Below are 19,664 nucleotides of genomic sequence, written 5' to 3'. Positions count from 1 at the left end.
TTATCGAAGTTGCACTCGCTCGTGGACAGATCGCAATTGATCTTGATATTTAATTTCGCTTTTTCTTCTAAAGGAATAGGACTCTGTCCTTGCAAGATATGAATTTTTTAACACATCTGTTAAGCGATGTGCTTCTAAACTGATGCTAAAGTTGTACCAGTGAGTAAAGGGAAATGCAGTACGAAAGCCCCGATGGTAAGTGGAATTGGTTCTGAATTGCACTTATGATAACCTAGATATAAGGCTTTTCACTCACGGTCAGTGCAAACGAAATTTGATCTCTTTGAAATAGGTTACCATAAGTGCGAGAATTGCATAATTCTCCTAGCTTAATTGCTACAGAACGGTCATTATTTGCTCCAAAATGTTTATTATGCATTTCATAGGCACAAACATACGATTATCTAATATCATCTTTGTAAAAGAACATGTGAAAGGTTTCGTTACAGGCTGAAACAACATCAAATGAACTGTATAATGCAAAGGAAGAGTCTCCTCAAAGATGGCTCAACGACAACATCTCTTGGCTCTAAACCTATTCAATTCGGAAAAGCGATTGTATTTTAATTGTTTGTTGAGCATTGATTTAGCATCACCATATAATCCCCTTTTTTCCATCTCCTTAGGTCATATACCGTCTACATGAAGTAACGGACATTTCTCGTTTTAAGGTGTGAATTTTATAATGTAATTGCGTAATGTTTTATAATATACTTTCATTGGGAAATTGTGACATTGCCGTTAGTATACTCATACAATTTAACTTTCTAGAAAAACGAGGTAATTGCATATTTCCTTCTTCATGAAAGGGCTTCAACGTTGATCGAGGAAATGTCAAAGATACGAAAAAATTTAGGACGTCAAAGGCATTTGATATAAAATGATCATGATTGTTCAAAACTTTGAAGAAAACAAAAACCCAGGTACATGCGAGAAAGCATGATAATTAATCGTTGATGCTTTGTCTTCATCAGAAAAATCCATTAGACAAAGTCTTATTGCTTTTTTCGTTGAATCATGGAAATTATCACTGCCTCGGGATAAGACATTTAGCGATGTTTTCGTTAGTTCGATACCGGATCGGAAAATTTACTTCATTCATTCTTGTCGTTGTTCGCTTCACTAAAAACATTTCTTATGTAAGACTTCGTTAACATGAGGTTAAAGACAATCGGTTACTATGATCCTTTAGGTGGTTTGTATCCTGCTTTTTGTCCACACAAGAGAATGTTGCGTTCATACTAATGATTTTGTATTTGCTCAATAGATTGTCAATGTTCATAACAATTTTGCTAATGAATGTTTGGTTATTTGTGAATGATTGTCAATAAATGCAATTGTTTGTTGATTGGTGTTAGCGAAGTTTATTTCAATGCAAATGACAATACGGTTCTCACAATGTTTGAACGACCTTTTGTTAGTCAGTTAATGCTATTGCATATCAACAGTATTCAAATAGCGTAATTGAAAGTTCAATCCACACTGATGAACTGTATTGCAGAGTTAATAAAAATATATTTACGTTATTGATATAACTCTTGACGTAAATAAAAGTACCTTTTCTGTTAATGAACAGCAAAAGGTCTATATTATATTATATGACATACTTATATATTATTAATATTTGTTTTCCAGATGCACTCAAGAGATATTTTACATCCTGGGTGGAAACAACTAAAAGGAAAAACAGCCAAACTTTAATCTTACTTCATGTACTCTGCACTAGTACAAGAAACAAGAACTATTGATGAAGATGAAATTTTGTATTAATAAAATTCTCAACTATAATGTTTAATTGATTGATTGAGAATTGTACTTTTAATTTAAATACACATTGCAGGTACCTAACAGAGAATGCAAAGTGTGGGCTTGTGATTATTATTTATATTTATATTTAAATTTGAATATTATTATTGTTGATATACTTTAATATTAAGCTGATCAGTGTGGCTAGTGAACACAAAAGAAATATTATTATATTTATATATACATCAAGAAAATAACAATGTCTTCATTTTTTTAGAAAAAGGACATTGGCACTAGAAAACGTCAATTGAGAAACCAGCAAGAAAGGTAGTGTGGCACAAGTGCTCATTGTTATGAACCAAAAGAATTGAAGTCACTACTATTAGAGTTAAAGTCAAAACTATATATCTTAACTATATCTATATCTTAATAATACATTATAATCTTTATCTATATCTTTTATTTACTCGGTATTAACGTAACTTTTGTAGAATACCGTGGGAAATTCCCACGGGTTTAGAATATATAAAAGGAAGAACATGTAAAGTAGAAGAAGTAGACGAAGAGCTTACGAGTAATAAAACAGTTCATCCGGTATATCTCTCTTGAGCGAGTGCTTACGTCATGACTGAAGTCATGAGCAGGGAAAGTGACTATGAAGAGGATGGAAAGGGGAGCTGGAAGGTAATAAGCAACTCAGTTAAGAGGTTTCCATGGAAAAGCTAAGAGCTTAGAAAAGTGAAAAAGAAATTAGACAAGGCATGTTTGAAAACATTAACTTTAAGGGCAAAAGCAAGAGTATTGCATAGAAAAAGTGCAATGATCCTCAATTAGGCAGCAGCCAGATGGGTTGAAATAATGGGTAATTTTGCAATAAAAAATATATAAATTAATAAATTTTATAAAAGTAATTTTAAAAATATGATTACAGGGCTTAGTGTTGTCCAATTTGGTGTGTTATCATAAAAGAGAGAATCAGCATTTGACGACTGCATAGCGGGAGGATAACGATTATGATTTCAGACTGAATTTGATGACACATTATTCAATTCCGTTACAAGTTAATTACAACTATTACCATTTCCCCCCGATATATTTGAATGGTGAACCATGCTAAATGCAGGTAAAAGGACAGTGATTGAGTGACATAATTTGTGCATTGGAATAAATTTAAGTTAGAAAGTCGTGCGATCAGCATAGTTTCGGTTTCCTGTGGCAAGTGATCCCATGAGTCTTTTCGCGTATAAGAAGACCTCATGGCCGCCACTTAAAATTTGTTCTCAAAATTTTTCATCGTTTTTTCATCAAAAGACGCCAGGATGTAATTAAATTTATGTTATAATTTCAAGAAACTTTCCTCGATGATGATTTGAAGTAATTTTTTCTAGGTTTTACCAAACATTGTAAGATTCTTTTAATAAAAGTTTTGTGCGTTGAACGAGTGGCGTCTGAAAGGCTCTAAACGAGACAATTTGATTTCTTTATGCACTGTTATTTACTTGTCTAAATGCTAAAATAGGACAGTCATTTGAATAATCAAATTTAAGAAAAATGTAATAGTTATGATGAAAAGTTTTATTTTTAGATAGTGCCTTTAATATATATTGTTTTAGTTTCGTAGGGTTTACTGGCATCGGGATGATTGGAAGAAGTCTATTCGGGGACTTCCATTAGTTCCCCCTTTAATTACCATGGAAATTTACATAATTGCCATGTTATTGATTTTAAATGAATTACTAAATAAAATAATTTTTTTCATTTCTATGTTTTAATTGTTTAGTTCCAACGTCGATCATGAGCCGAACGTAATGACATCAAAGAAGACCGTCTTATCATCCATTGTTTTCAATGTGTTCCGTTCATGAGAAGATCGATGTCTGACAAAAATTAAAGAAACTAAAAAAGACACAATGTCTTTTTGACCTTTCTCTAAAGGATGGAAAAGACTACTTGTAGCGGCCTACTTCCGGTAGAGCACGTGATTGCCACGTGCCCGCGCGTGCCAGTAATTTTACTGACCTCAAGGGCACACAACACACAGTTGTGAACATTGTTTGAGTCCACATTAGTTTGAGTTCTTTAGAAGACTCACTGAAGTTACGCAGCAACAACAAGCTTTATTTCTTGCCTTTGAATTGGGATTCATGTGGATTTAGTGTAATTCATGCAGTAGAAGTTGAAATGTATGGATAATTCGCATGTAAAGGAAATAAATTCGTCAACTCAGTGAAATATAGTCTGAAATTGCCCATCACCTAGTTTATGGAAACTACACTACTCTGGAAGACAAAGTTTTGGCTTTTTGTGACATACTAGAGAGCGAAGGCACCATGGATGATATATTGGCAGCAGCACGCAACATTTCTAAGCAACTACCAAAAAACCTAGGAAAAGGATGGAAAGTTGGAGTTGCTTTATTAAACTCCGTAGACGAGGACATAAAGCTTCCTCTATTTGCTCGAGTACAAGTGTCCAAAGATCTCGCTTCTGTAATGTATTCATGGCCATGATGCTATGCGATTAAAGTAGCCACGAGGCGAGCTAGGTCGAACTGTGTTTGAGAGTCTTCATTTAAAGGAAATACCACATTTTGGCGACGAGTGTGTCGAATTTCTACGTGTACAAAGTAGCACGAGAAACCCATGCAAGTATAGAACAGAGACTGAAAATTTTTTTGCTGTAAAAAGCTGCAAGACGAAGTACAGTGCACCTGTTCAAAATGGCCGCTGGAGGACTGTTTGGTCGAGTCGGCAAGTTGTACTCGGAAAAGGAGACTTTCATATCCTATGTCGAAAGGTTAGATGTTTTTCACTGCAAACGACATTTTAAAAATATCTGGGGAGGATCAAGTGGCAGCCAATCGTCTGTTTAGAGAAAAGAAACGTGCTATTCTCACTATGGAATTTGGGCACAAAAAGGCCAAAGCACGAGGTTTTTCACATTAACGCTTTCGAGCATGAGCCTAGGGTGCTCGAGGCATGTATTCTCGCACCCCGCTTCCTATATAAGCGTTCCCGTTCGCTCTGGACTCGCACAGTTTAGCTCGTTTGCATCCTTCAAGAAGTCGAGGAAAAATACTTTCAACATCTCTATACAATATTCATCCCTGCGCGGTGGAGACTCGTAAAGAAGAGTTACGGAAGAGGAAAACACATGTCTCAAGTACCAGCTCAGCCAGTTCAAGCAACTGTCCTCGCCGCTCTTCAGGACGACCCACTGCCTATAAATCCACTACCTCAGCCACAACCACAGCCACTACCTCAGCCACAACCACAGCCATAACCACAACCTCCGATTCAGGCGCCACAAATTGGGCATGCTCCAGAGGCACAGAATGTCGAACCCCCACAACAGGCTGTTCAGGATGCTCCTGGTGGTCAGGCCGAAGTGGTAAGTGTTAAATTGCGTCTGTGTTGCTCCCGTCACGCGTTTCACTTTATAGTTTCGTGTTTGATATTTGTTGCTTCTTGCTCAGTTCCGGTGGGGTATGTAGACGCTCATGCATTCAATCATTTATTTAGCTAAGTTCGGTATCACGTTGGGGCCAACCCACCCCCTGCATCGCTCACATGAGTATGACGAAAAACGAATAAAAATGGCGGTTGTTACGTAATGTATTTGTAATCACGTGACCTTATATAGGTCAGTTTGACAGAGTTTGAGTTGGTCTTGATTAAACAAACGTTGAAACACGAAACATGGTGTCAGAAATTAGTGAAAAACGGAGATAAGAGAACAAAGATCAACAAGGAACAACAACAACGGGATCCGAAAACAGACAACAGGTCGACGAAGGATCACAACAAAGAATTAACGAGATTCTTACAAGCAAACAACACAACGGCCACGTGCATGGATAGCGAAGGCAAACATGCCCGACAACAACGATCAACCTCCAATGGTTCCGTCGAATTTTCCTGTGCCAACTTCAATGGTATGTAGTGGAGATCAAGTAGGTAACTGGGAATTTTTTCTTCAACAATGGAGAGATTATGAAATAGCGACCGGTCTCGACAAAAGAAATGAGAAAGTACGATTCGCCACATTTCGTTCAATCATGGGAAGAGATTGTGTTCAAGTACTACAAAACCTGGGTATTACAAGCGAAAACACCGTAAAAGAAGCCGAGGATGCCCTACAAGCTTACTTTATAGCTAAGAGAAATGTCATATACGAAAGATATGAGTTCGACACTTGCTGTCAACATGAAGACAAAAGCATCGACAGCTACGTAAATCGTTTACGCAAACTCGCATCGACATGTAATTATGGCGCTCAAACCGACGAATTCATACGAGACAGAATGATCATTGGTTTAAACAGCCGCAGCATCAAACTCCGACTTCTCAAAGAAGAAAAGTTAACCTTAGGCAAAGCTTTAGAAATGTGCAGAGCTAGTGAACATGCTGAGAAACAAGTTAAAGCGATTCATAACAAACAACCAAGCAGCGAAAATGTCAACATAGTGAGAGCCAAACGCGGTCACAAAGGTCAACAAGCCAGCGACTCAGGCAAAACAACACAGTCAAAACAGACAGCAAGTCAAGCAAACTCGTCGAAATTAACAAGTAGAAGCAGAGAATTGTGTTTATTTTGTGGAAATAAACGACATGCGAAGAGAAAAAACTGCCCAGCGGATGGTCAAACGTGTCGAAAGTGCAAGAAAGCAAATCACTTCGCGAAGGTCTGCATGCAGAAAGGCAATCGACAAGTCAATAAGCTGGAGGAAGAGGAATCAGACGAAGAATCGGACGAGGATGTTCTAACAATAGAGGAAATATCAGCAGTCAAAGGAACAAGCAAACGCTTAACAACAAAGTTATCATTCAAAACACCAGACAACAGCAAAGAAGTGATTGAATGCCAACTAGACACAGGTGCAACCTGTAATGTGTTGAGCCACAAAGATTTAATGATTATGCTACAAGATGGAGATCCAGCAGTTGAAAATTAAAAAGTGAGTCTAAGATTATTTGATGGAACAGTATTAAAGCCAGTTGGAGAAACAACACTTGTGATTGAAAGAAAAGGCAAGCAATACCCTACAAAGTTTCAAATAGTTGACATTAACAGTCAGCCTTTGATATCAGCTGAAATATGTAAGAAGCTAGAGCTTATATCAATCAGCATAGAGCCAGTACATGCCGTCCAGCAGGCCCAACCTGAAGATAGTTCTAACCTAACACAAGAGTTCATTCTTGAGTACTACAAAGATGTCTTTGAAGGACTGGGTCATATTGGTGACTCAAAATTTGTACTCAAGCCAGATTCTAAACCTGTTCAACACACACCACGTCGAATTCCAGTAGCAATTAAAGATAGAGTTAAGGGAAAACTCGATGACATGGAGAGTAAAGGAATCATTACAAAGGTAATTGAACCTACAGAATGGATAAGCAGTATGGTGGTAGTGACAACGCCAAAGAAGATTAGAATCTGCTTAGACCCTAAAGACCTAAACAAGGCGATTCTCCGCCCAAGATACCAGATGCCTACCCTAGAAGAAATCTTACCCAGAATCAGCAATGCAAAAGTGTTTAGCACGCTAGATGCAAAGGATGGCTTCTATCAGGTCAAACTGGATGAAGAAAGCAGTCGACTGACTACCTTCTGGACCCCTCATGGTCGATACCGTTATCTGAGGATGCCATTCGGGGTAAATCTTGCACCAGAAGAATTTGAAAGCAAATTACATGAACACTTAGATGACCTTCCTGGGGTAGTAGTACTGAGAGACGACATATTAGTCGTAGGAAATGGAGAGACGCAAGAGGACGCAGGAAAGAATCACGACAAGAATCTCAAAGGTCTACTAGACAGGGCCAGAAAGATTAACCTGAAGCTGAACAGCAGCAAGATATGTCTTAAGAAGGCAGAAGTTAAATTTATGGGCCACATAATATCCAAAGATGGATTAAAACCAGACCCAGATAAGGTCAAGGCCATTGAAGAAATGCCCAAGCCAACAAGCAAGAAGGAGCTTCTAACACTGTTAGGATTTGTCAATTACTTATCAAAGTTCTTACCAAAGCTTTCAGAGATCACCCAGTCTCTTAGAGAGCTAACAGCTAAAGATAAAAAGTTTATCTGGGCCCCACAACATGATGAAGCCTTCAAACAGGTAAAAACACTTGTAACAAAACACCCTGTTCTAAGATTCTACGATGTTAAGAAACCAGTAACCATTCAATGTGATGCTAGTGAATTTGGGTTGGGGGCCACGCTTATACAAGAAGGTCAGCCCATAGCTTTTGCATCTAGAACACTCTCGAAAACAGAAAGACATTATGCACAAATAGAGAAGGAATGTCTCTCAATAGTATTTGCATGAGACAAGTTTAACCAGTATATTGCAGGAAAGGAAGGGATTGCTGTAGAAACAGATCATAAACCACTGGAGTTTATATTCAAGAAATCCATTCACAGAGCACCCTCAAGACTACAGAGGATGTTGCTAAGGTTGCAGCGATACAACCTCAAGGTATCCTACAAACAAGACACACAAATGTATATTGCTGATCATTTGTCTAGAGCCCCATTAGCAGTCATAGAGGAGGGCCAGAATTCATGTAAGTTTGAAGTATTTGCTGTAGAGGTAGAGTCAATCAACCCCTTGGAGTCTATCAAAGTCAGCCCAGAGAGACAGGACTAGATACAGAAGGCAACAGGACAAGATTCAATCCACAGTCCTACAAGGATGGCCAGAGACTAAAGACCAAGTACCACTGAATATCAGAGAGTATTGGAACTACCGTGAGGAGATTACACTCTACAATGGTATTTAGCTAAAGAATCAACGAGTGATCATCCCAAAGGCACTTAGATCGGAAGTTTTATCAAGGATACATTCTAGTCACCAAGGCATAACCTCGTGTATCAGGAAAGCCAGAGATGTTGTATTTTGGCCTGGCATGGCTACTGACATCAAAGAAACAGTGGAAAAATGTCCAATTTGTGCTGAATATCAAACACAAAACAGCAAAGAACCCATGCAGACGCACAAAATCCCAGAACGTCCCTGGAGCAAAGTAGCAGCAGGCCTCGTCCCTATAAAAGGTCAGAGTTATTTAGTAACTGTTGATTATTATTCAGACTTCATCGAAGTCGATGAACTGGTTGACAGCACAGTGTCAGCTGAAGTAATCAAAGCTTTAAAACAACAATACAGTCGCCACGGCATACCTGATACTCTGGTTACAGATAATGGCCCACAATTCAATTGTAGAGAGTTCAGACAGTTTGCTACAGAGTGGGAATTTAAACATTTATCAGTAATGGGAAAGCCGAATCAGATGTTAAGGTTGTGAAACAGTTATTTCTGAAGGCCAAAGAAGTCCCACTTATGGCACTGCTCAATCATAGAAATACCCCGTCTGAAGGTCTGGATACCAGTCCAACACAACGCCTTATGTCAAGGAGGACCAGAACCTTGCTACCTACAGCCTCTAGTCTACTTCATCCAGAGGTACAAACAGATGTTAAAGGGAAGATAGAGAAGAAGAGACAGCAGGCAAAGTTTTACTATGACCACAAGACAAAGATCCTTCCACAGTTAGAGGTCGGTCAAGAAGTAAGAGTTGCGCCGACACGGACCAATCAGAGATGGCGACCAGGAACTTGTACACAGGTTCTTTCTGACCGATCATACTTAGTTGCTGTTGACAATCATGTTGTCAGGAGGAATAGACAAGCTTTTAAGATATCAAATCCAGAAAGAAATCAAGTCAACACTCCAGAGATAAGCAGCAGCTATGATGCAGCACCAGCGGTCAACCCATCACAGCCAGAGAAGCCAACTGAGCCCCAAGTTACACGCACCAGGACAAGGGAAGTGAAATTACCCTCAAGGTTTAGAGACTTTGTTATGCCCAAATACTCTGTGAACTTCGATCTATAAAGACAGTATATTGTTTAGAGACATTGAACTTGGATTACCCATTTGTTAACATTTACTTTATTTGATTATCATAGTATCATAATAGTGTAATTGCTTTTATTGTTTTCCTTAACTAGGAAAAGGGGGATGTTACGTAATGTATTTGTAATGACGTGACCTTATATAGGTTAGTTTGACAGAGTTTGAGTTGGTCTTGATTAAACAAACGTTGAAACACGAAACAGCGGCTTGTTGGCGCGCATTGGTTTATGGGTAATTCTTGGTTTTCCTGTGGTCCTTTTTGGCCGCACTTTTGAGGGTCCTAAGTACTAGCAAGCTAATTTTGGCGGCCATTCTTGAGTTCTTCGGAGACTGTTCTAAATTTTGAGCCCAAAAATGGAGTAATTTGGTAAACAAATGATAGGAAACGACCTTTCCGAAGATGAAGATCAAAGTAGGATTCACGAAGAATGTTCTGCGAATTGGTAAGCTGACAGAAATTTTAAAAAAAACTATTTTTTCTTTGAAAGGTTTGAAATCCGAAATGATAGAGATGTTGTTATTGAGTTATTGAAAGAGCTTGAGCGGGAATTTCCTCGCTTGGACTTAAAATATTTTTTTTTCCTCAAAGGAAATCTGGGAGTCTTAAGTGGAAAAGGTTTCCTGTGTGGGAACTCAATAAGAAGTGGATTGAATTAAAAAAGCAGAAGTTAGCCGAAGCGCTGGAAAAGAAGAAAAAATGCTCAAGTAGGTTAAATGAGGTGAACAAAGAAATCCACAATCTTCAAGCAAAGATTTTCAGGAAAAACGCAGTGGTGGGTTACATTATCTTATTTACACCATCATAAGCTCAAGTTATTAACATAATAAGACTAAGCATCAAACCTAATTGTTTTGAATAATTTTTATTCATAGGCTGGAGAGCTGGCCAGCAATGTTGAACATAAAGCACCTGCTAAACAACATCCACCAGTTATTGAAAGTAGGTTGAGTGATTCAACTTCTGATAAATTAGCACTGTCACCAGCACAGTTTTTAAGGCGAAGAAATGCCACACTGGAAGCTTTGAGACCAATTCACTGTTCTAGTCAGACAGACAAAGATAATAATGCACCCATTTGTGATGGTATGTTTTCTACCCTTATGTATACAGCATCTCCTGAAAGAATTGGAGAATATTTGACTGAATCAAACATAATCCAGGACAAGGTTTTATCTAGCATGTGTCTTAACCGCAAAAAGGAGTATGAGAGTAGTGAAGCAAACAAAATACGCAGCCTTAGAGTTTTATATGAGAAGGGACTCATAAGCAAAAGAAACTATACAAGCATCAGGAATGCAGGAACTGTTACAAATGGCAAGGTTAATGGCAAAAAATTTGAAGATTTAATCCCCAAAATAACTCCCTATAAAAAGCTGATGAAGTTTATTTCAAGTATACATATTGAAGGCTCTTTGCCCTTTGAACGTATTGGTGTCTATAAACCACTTGGGCCATTTTTACTAACATTAGCAGAGATGTATTTGACAATAGACGAACATGTCCCATCACTTCATTGGTTTAAGGTAGCTCCATATAGTTAATTTTTACCGCGAGGGAAATGGGAACGAGTTTTATGATGGCGCGAGCTTTTAAAGCCACGAAAAACAAAATAAAGATGGCGGTGCGCCAAGCAGTTTCAAAAATGTCGTAAAATTACTTTTCAAAACATGCTGGAATAAAAGAACACTGCAAATAATCCAAAAAAATGTCCAAACAATTACATCAGTGCCTTTTAACGACTCAAGTGAAGCTCAAAACAAGTTCAATTTTAATATTTCGTGCATTATCGATGAGCCTGAGAGTGGCAATTCCGCGAGAAATTCAGCAATATCATGGATGGTCGGTGGGTTTGTATTGGCTGGCACAAATGGTCATTCCTCTGAAGAAACGCCAGAAGATAAGCTGCTGGTGGGCCGTGACCAACGTGGTCGATTTTCCTCTTCAAAAAGGAAGAAAAACAACCCTGAAAACACCGGGAAAATGCGAGGACTACGAGAGTGGACTAGGAGAAAGTTAACTTTCTCCGACTCGGAAAATGATTCAAACACAGACCAATGCTCCTTGCCAAAGAGAGAAACTCGTTCTAGTCTGGTAAGATGAAGTTTTTCAAAATTGATTTCCGTATTTCAGATGACTATCATAGAGATATTTAGGGGGATATTTACTGATTTTTGTGTCCACGGCGTAAACAAACAATGGAATGACTGGAATGGACTCTGGATGGATCGCTGGAGTGTATTTGGTCTATATTGTGTTGTAGCTAAATAAGAAAAAAGAGAAATATTCTAAAGTATTACCAAGACATTTACATTATTTTAATATAATGTAAGCAAACCCTCTCTTCGAGGCTTATAATAATGCTTGGATATGTCAGACAGGTTAGTGTTTGAGAGTGCAAACCCCACTCTTAAAAACATTGAGATTTGGGGATGCAGCTATCGAGGCGGGCAGAAAATTAATTAATTACTTAATTCAATAGAAACAACTACATGGATCAAGGGTTATAGACATGGAAGTCCTTATTAATGATTTACAAAAATGCCATCATTGTAACTCAGGTAAGGCAGATCAAATTAATTTCATGTTTTTGTAAATGAATTGACTTAAAAAAAGGTCAGTTTATCAAAACTGCATGATTAGCTAACCACACAAACCAGTGTTATTGTTTTGACAAGAAAAAGAAGAAAAAGTTCAAACAATAAAAGTATAAAGACAAGATTAAAAATATTTTACTCAAAACAGTACAAATGCAAAAAAAAAAACTATGGATGAAATATAAAGAAAATAATGTTGTTATGAATAAGAGAATATGATAAATATCAACACAATGAGATGATTATATATTACTAGATATAGTAAATGTGTACCAAGAAACCAGGATAAAATATGTTTTGAATGGCTATCTTATTTGTACTTTAGTCTATAATAAACTCATTCTAAAATTCTTTTTATAGAAAATTTGTCACTCTGCAACATAAGCGGAGAAAAAAAATATGGTTTGGCATCTGTGTTTACAGTAACTTGCAAGGTTTGTGGTAATGACAACATTGTAAAATCATCAGGAGAACATAGATCTGGGCAGAGAGGCCCACTTACATATGACATAAATTCACGAACTGTACTTGGAAGTTTGCACAGTGGAATTAATGAAACACATTTGAAAAATTTGCTTTCAACAATGAATATTCCAACAATGAATCGAGTCACATTTAAAAAGAGAGAGAGAGAAATTGGTCAAGCGGTAGAGAAAATAGCTAAACAAAGTTGTACAAATTCCCTTTTGGATGAGAGGAACACTGCCATACAAAATGGTGAAAAAGAGGATTCGGAAGGCTGTATAAATACAAAAGTTTCATACGATATGGGTTGGCAAAAAAGAGGAAAGGGTCACAATTCGTCAACAGGTCAGGGGGCTGTAATGAGCTTGTCAAGTGGCAAGATTCTTGATTTTACAACTAGAACAAAAACACGTAGACATTGTACATATGCAAAAAAGAATGGAAGTAAAGCTAAAAAACATGACTGTCGAAAAAATCATTTTGGCTCCTCGAAAGCAATGGAACCAGCAGCAGCTGTTCACCTGTTTACTAAAGCCTTAAAATCCAAAGTTAAGTTCTCTGTATATACTGGAGATGAAGACTCTACTACAGCTGCCCATATAAAAGAAAAAGTTCCTTACCCTGTTGAGAAATGGACTGACACGGTACACGCAAAACGGTCACTCACAACCAGATTAATGAACTTGAGTCAACGAGGTAAATTTACAAACTCATCCACTACTCTCTCAAAAAGTAATAAACTACTTGGTCAAATGCTTCAGCTATTCAGTATCCCAAAATAAAGGAAATCCTGACAAACTAAAAAATTCCTTGTTAAGTATAGTGCCACATGCCTTTGGCAAACACCATCTCTGCAGTGAGTTGTGGTGTAGAGCACAAAATGATGATAATTATAAGCATTCTGATCTGCCATACGGTAAAGATCTTTATGGAGAAGAACTAAAAACAGCATTAGCACGGATATTTGATGAATACTGCACAGATCTTGTCATTCAAAAATTATCACCAGCAGCCAACTCACAAAGGAATGAATCCCTAAATAGTGTCATTGGATCAAAAAACCCTAAAATAAGATATTATGGAGGGAGTGAAAGCAATGATTTTAGAATTGCCCGTGGTATTTCACAAGTAAACTTAGGATACCAGTACATAAGCCATACTCTTCAAAGCCTTAACATAGAACCTGGAAAACACTGCATTTCTCACAATGACAAAATGAATAACAAATCTGCCAATGATAAACTGAGAAAATCTTCTTTGCATGTTAAACATCGCCGTTCAATTCTACATAAACAGAAAGTTAACTCAGATGCAAGGAAACAATCTAAAGAAGGCCACACTTATAAGAGCAATGTAGGTCTTAACCTTGACATCAACAAGTCAACAGAATTAACATTGCCTTATTACATTACTAATGAAACTATCTCCAAAGAACAATTAAAGGAAATTGAGACCCATATTCCTAAGTACACACAAAGACCCATTTCTCCAAAATTCTCATAACAAAAACAACATATGCAACTTCATAATATACGACATAGAAACAAACACAACAGGAAAAAGAGCAGAAATTTGTCAACTGTCAGCCATTGATCAGTTGGGATCAAATAGTTTTAACACTTACATTTTACCATCAAATGATATTGACATTTATGCTACAAGAGTAAATGGTCTAAGCGTCCGAGTATTAAATGGTCAGCGAATTTTGTTTAAGGAAAACGAGCCTGTTGTATCTGTATCTTTAGAAAAGGCACTGGCAGATTTCGTAGATTTTCTCCAACAGATAGTCAGAAATATTAAAACACTTGGAATGAATGACATTACAGACAAAGTTTACACAATAATGATTGGTCACAACTCACAAGTTTTTGACGCCCCAACTCTTCTTCGACAAGGCAAACAACAGTTCTCTGATAAGCTATCCTCTCTCAATGTCTTCTTTAATGACACTCTTCCAATTCTGAAGAAACTCATACAATCAAAACATACAGCACTTCGACTAGGAGATGGCTCCATGTCAAAATGCAATCAAGCTTCTATTTATCAAACACTTTTTCAAGAAACATATGATGCTCACGATGCACTCGAAGACGTTAAGGCCTTGAGAAAAATAGTCTTTGACTCTTCTGTGAACTTTTCTAATGAAATATTGGTCGGAAACATGCTGTCAGTCGAACACGTGAAAAACGATACCAAGTACCTTGATCACCGCCACGAACTTCTTCAAACATTCAAAGGCAAACTCTACCATGAAAAAGAAAAGGACTATCCTGTAACCAAGAGCATGTGTGAGAAAATAGCTATGGCTGGGCTGTCTTACCAGGACTTGAAAAATGTGTTCACAAGGTTTGATGGAAATTCCCTGGTTCTCCCGCCATCGGCTTCAACAAGCAAAGCTCCTCGAGTCACCAAAACTTCCCGTATCTTGTCCAGAATTGTAGGCTACTTCAAGGCAGAGTCAGGAAAAGAAACATAAACCAAAGTGGGATCAAATCTAACGTCGTATGTATTCAATTCCATAACAATTTATTGATAAATTTGTACGAGAATGAAATTCACAATTCTGTGTCTGTTTACCTCGCTCGCTCAGTTTCGCACATTCGCAAATACGGATCTTGTAGAAATTTTATTTTGATGACGTAATTGACTTACAGTCGATCCCAAAAACGTTGTCCAAGTGAAAAGAGGTTTATAGGACAATAAATGTCACGTGTCTCATTAAATATTCAGTTTTATGCGCGTGGATTTTTTAATTAGCATACTGATGCAAAAGTAAATTACAGTATTGAAAACTGAATCTGAAAGGAAAATTGGTATACCAACATTTGTTTTATGCAAAAACATACCAGGAGATAGCTGCTAATCTGTTTGTAAGTCCTGAAACGGTCAAACGGACGTGTGCGACATTCTACACTAGTGGAGACATTAATCCTTGGCCCGTCGGTCGACCTCTTCAAACAGGAACACTTTTTCCGCATGAAGAGTATATCGTCATGGAGTGTCTTCTAGAACGTCCTGAAATGCAATTGAATGAAATAGCGACGAAAATATTCAATACAACTGGCTCTGCTTTTAGTGCCCAAACATTATGCAGAACGGTCCACAGGCTTGGATTCACGCGCAAGAAGGTATGGTACGTGCAGATTGGTTTGCTCATTACTCATTACTCAGTCTTGCAGAACGTTCTCTAAGTCTGGTAAGGCTTTCACTAGCTCAGAACGTAGCTCTGAAACGGTCTCTAACACTGGAAAATTAGGTAAACTTCTTACAACGTAGCTAGACTTCTTCTTGGAGTCCAAAACCCGAACTTCTAAAGTCGAAAGAACTTGTTTTGAATTACCCGCCGTCGACATTTTCTGCCACGCATGTGATGCAGCACGTTCAGATTCCTATTTCCACACGCGCGTAAAACTGAATATTTAATGAGACACGTTACATTTATTGTCCTATAAACCTCCTTTCACTTGGACAACGTTTTTGGGATCGACTGTATTTTTGTGCGCGATTTTTGAAATTAAAAATCTCGGAAATTTGGCGGTAAAATGTCTTCAAATTTTTACAGTGTTTTTTCGATATCAAAAGCAATCAGCTTGCAAAATATTTAGCGAGTTCTAACGACAGAATGTTTTTAATTGTGAAAAGACAGAAATTGCGTTAAATCTAAGGTTCTGTCGTTGGGATACTTAAGTCGCGGTGTCAAATGATGAAGTAAGTAGTATGATTTTACTTAACATATTTAGAAAAAAATTCACCGCGAAAAACTCGAGCTTTAATTTTTTTTATTACAAAAAAGCCTCAATTAAGACTAACGTTACGTTGCTATGGCGACCCGTCATGTGATATTTTTTTGTAAAAACTGAAACCTTGATTTACTAATATTAGTACAATGCGCAAAAAAGGGTCAAAACATACTCTGTTTTTTTTAAATACAGTAATATGTAACATGTACTTCAAAAGCCTTTTAACTATATGGAGCTACCTTAATGGGGAAAAGGGCATATTTTATGTTGCCATGGGGGCAGACGGGGCTCCTTTTGGAAAAGATGACTGCTCTACAGCCTATCTGATCAGTTTCCTGAATGTGCTTAACAAAGTGGCAAATTGCGATCATAACTACCTCTTGATGGGCGCAAATTGTGAAGAAGAACATCCATCCATGTTAGCCTACACAAAACATGTTGTATCTGAAATGACCTCTATTGAAAAGAAAGAATACTCTAAAGAAGGATTATGCATCAAGTTCAAATTTGAACTCGTTCCATCAGATATGAAGTGGGTTGCCACCATGAGTGGTGAATTAAACAATGCTGTCACTTACTTTTCGACTTTTGCTGATGTATCTCATGACAACATGATGAAACCAAATGGTTCACTTGGGACTGACCCGTCCAACACATGGCATCCATGGAAGTTTCAAGAGAGACTTGATGTTGCCAAGAAAGTAGTAGAGTTCAAGACAAAACAAAAAAAAGATGTAAGTAGAAGCAGAGTTACACAGTTCATTGCCAAGAGTAAATCAAGGCAAGAGTTTGATCCACCACTTGGAAGGTTTACAGATAAGTGCATGGCTGAGCCTCTAAATGTGACCAACAATGTTTGGGAAAAATGGTTCAAACTTGTTCTTATAATTGCCATGGGTTTGTGCAAAGAAATAAAGCAGACTTCCAGTTTGTCTAGCTTACCTGAGGATGAATCCATTGTAAAATTTCTGAAATGCCTGAAGGATGTTGCAAAATGTAGTAGGCTTTGTAAAAATGTTGAGCAGTGGTTCAACGAAAAGCGTCCTAAGGGGCTAGAGTTTTCATACCGCTTCACAGGTAAAGAATCTAAAAACTTATACTGGAATTTTGCCTACCTTATTGATGAGCTGTTGCAAGTTACCAACCTTACCAACAGCATTACATTGCAGCTACACGTCCTTGCTTACATAGCTCTTAAGTTAAGGAATGCTGCATCTGTTTACTCAAGGGTGAACATATCTCATGATGAAGTGACAAGCTTAAAGCAGAACTGTCAGTTAGTATTCAATGCCCACCATGTTTTCCTGGGAAAGGTCACCCCAAGCCTGTGGACACTAGGATATGTAGTTCCCTACCATACAGCACAGTTACACCACAAATTGGGGTTTGGTCTGGGATTGAACACAATGCAGGGCCGAGAGGCGAAGCATATCATCTTAAAGAAATACATGGAAAACACTCCTGGAAATTTAGGAAAAGGTGAACGCTGGTGGACTGTGTTTCGACACGAGTATGTGCGCTTGATTTGGATGCGACTTAGAGGGTCACTTACCGAAGAGAAGCACGCTGGGACCAGGCCTTCCTTGAACTCGGCCACATTTTTCTGGCAAAGATGGCGACTATTTTGGTGCGTATAGCATTATGGGTATAGCTATTGTAGCTTCGGGATCCGAGAAGGCTCGGGAAAAAATTCATAACAGCCGATCGGAATTCGGAAAATACGACCGACTGTCGAATATTGCTGCTTTGTTGACAGGCCTTTGCAGTGAGCCCAAACATGGCGGGTTTATTTTGGTTTTTCGAGCGACGATAATTTTTTATTTTTCAGCTATTATGTATATCGACTCATCGAAAAGGTAAGACAAGTACAGTGTGTTTAATGTCGTTTTATTTTCAACTAAGAAGAAATCAAAAATTCCGAAACGATACGATTGACTTTAAGGAACTGTTTGTTCATTTTATGCAGTGAAAAACCTCCTAAGTTTATTTTAGAATTTTTTAAACCAAGCGGTTTGTTGAGGTTTTCAAGATCGTTTTGGCACGTTCGAAACGAAGAATGAACTAATATAGCTCTTATTCTCTGTTTTCAGTGCGAAAGTTGGTCTTTCATGCGAAAGTCTTTCATATTTCGTGTTTAGTGTTTGAAAAGTGGTGATTGGACATTATAAAAGATTTCAAATAAGGCTAAATCACTGCAGTCGAACGCAGTCTAACATTCAGGTGAGTTTTATAAGTAAAATATCAGTCAACATTCATGTTGACTCTATTTGTCTACTGTAGGCAAAAAAATGACGCGCGCTCTAACACTCTGTACAAAAAAAATATTTTCCGCAAAGCCAAAATGCTATGTTTAGGATGGTCAGAAGTTTAATAAGCGATATACTTAATTCTTATATTCTTTCATCGCGATGAGAGCGTTAATACAGGCCTGACCAATTTCTTTTAATGTTTGTAGAATTTTTAAAGCTTACGATGAATGGATTATTGAATTCTCACATTTTGTATGCATAAACAAACCCATCAGCAGGGTAATACAGCAGTGTTGGTATTAAGCATTTGTGAATAATTCTGATTTTTTGTTGTTTTTATGATCTAAAAGTGCTGGCTTTTAGTTGCTGTGTTATAAATATAATATATAATAGAATTTACATGATTATAGTCCCCCTAAAGATTATTCTTTGTCAAGTACTCAAATAATGAAAGCTTTTTATATTTTTTTGGCTTTAGGTGCTGTCTTATGACTGTAATCTGTAAAAAAGTGTTCTTGAATATGCCCCATGAAGATGGTTATTTATCAAATACTGAAATGAACAAAGCTTTTCATCTATAAGAGCAGGTTTTAGGTACTGTCTTATGATCGTAATCTGTAAAAAAGTGTTCTTGAATATGCCCCCTGAAGATGATTGTTTATCAAGTACTCAAATAAACAAAGCTTTTCATCTATAAGAGCTGGTTTTAGGTACTGTCTTATGATTGTAATCTGTAATAAAATGTTCATGAATATGCCCCATGAATGATTATATCAAGTACTCAAATAAACAAAGCTCTTTATCCTTTTCTCTGAATAGCGACATGCCTCATCGTCGGCGTTTCCCAATAGGTCAGTTTGCAAGGGACTTTAAAAGAAAGAGAGAGGAATTAGTGGAAAAAGTAGTTGCAGATAAGCTAGAATATGAGAAACTAAACCGAGAAGCAAAAGC

General features: G+C 37.5%; 1 pseudogene; it reads left to right on the top strand.

Annotated features, from left to right (window-relative positions):
* The first annotated feature begins 12,843 nt into the window (after window positions 1-12,843).
* Window positions 12,844-15,200, top strand: LOC116304652 (uncharacterized; annotated as a pseudogene).
* The last annotated feature ends 4,464 nt before the right edge of the window (window positions 15,201-19,664 follow it).

This window comes from Actinia tenebrosa, unplaced genomic scaffold (assembly GCF_029948245.1).
Source record: "Actinia tenebrosa isolate PJP-AT-01 unplaced genomic scaffold, QUT_ActTen_1.0 PGA_scaffold12__29_contigs__length_12842862, whole genome shotgun sequence".
Lineage (NCBI taxonomy): Eukaryota > Metazoa > Cnidaria > Anthozoa > Actiniaria > Actiniidae > Actinia > Actinia tenebrosa.
The sequence above is the reverse complement of the archived record's forward strand: the minus strand, read 5'-3'. Positions and strand labels throughout refer to the sequence as shown.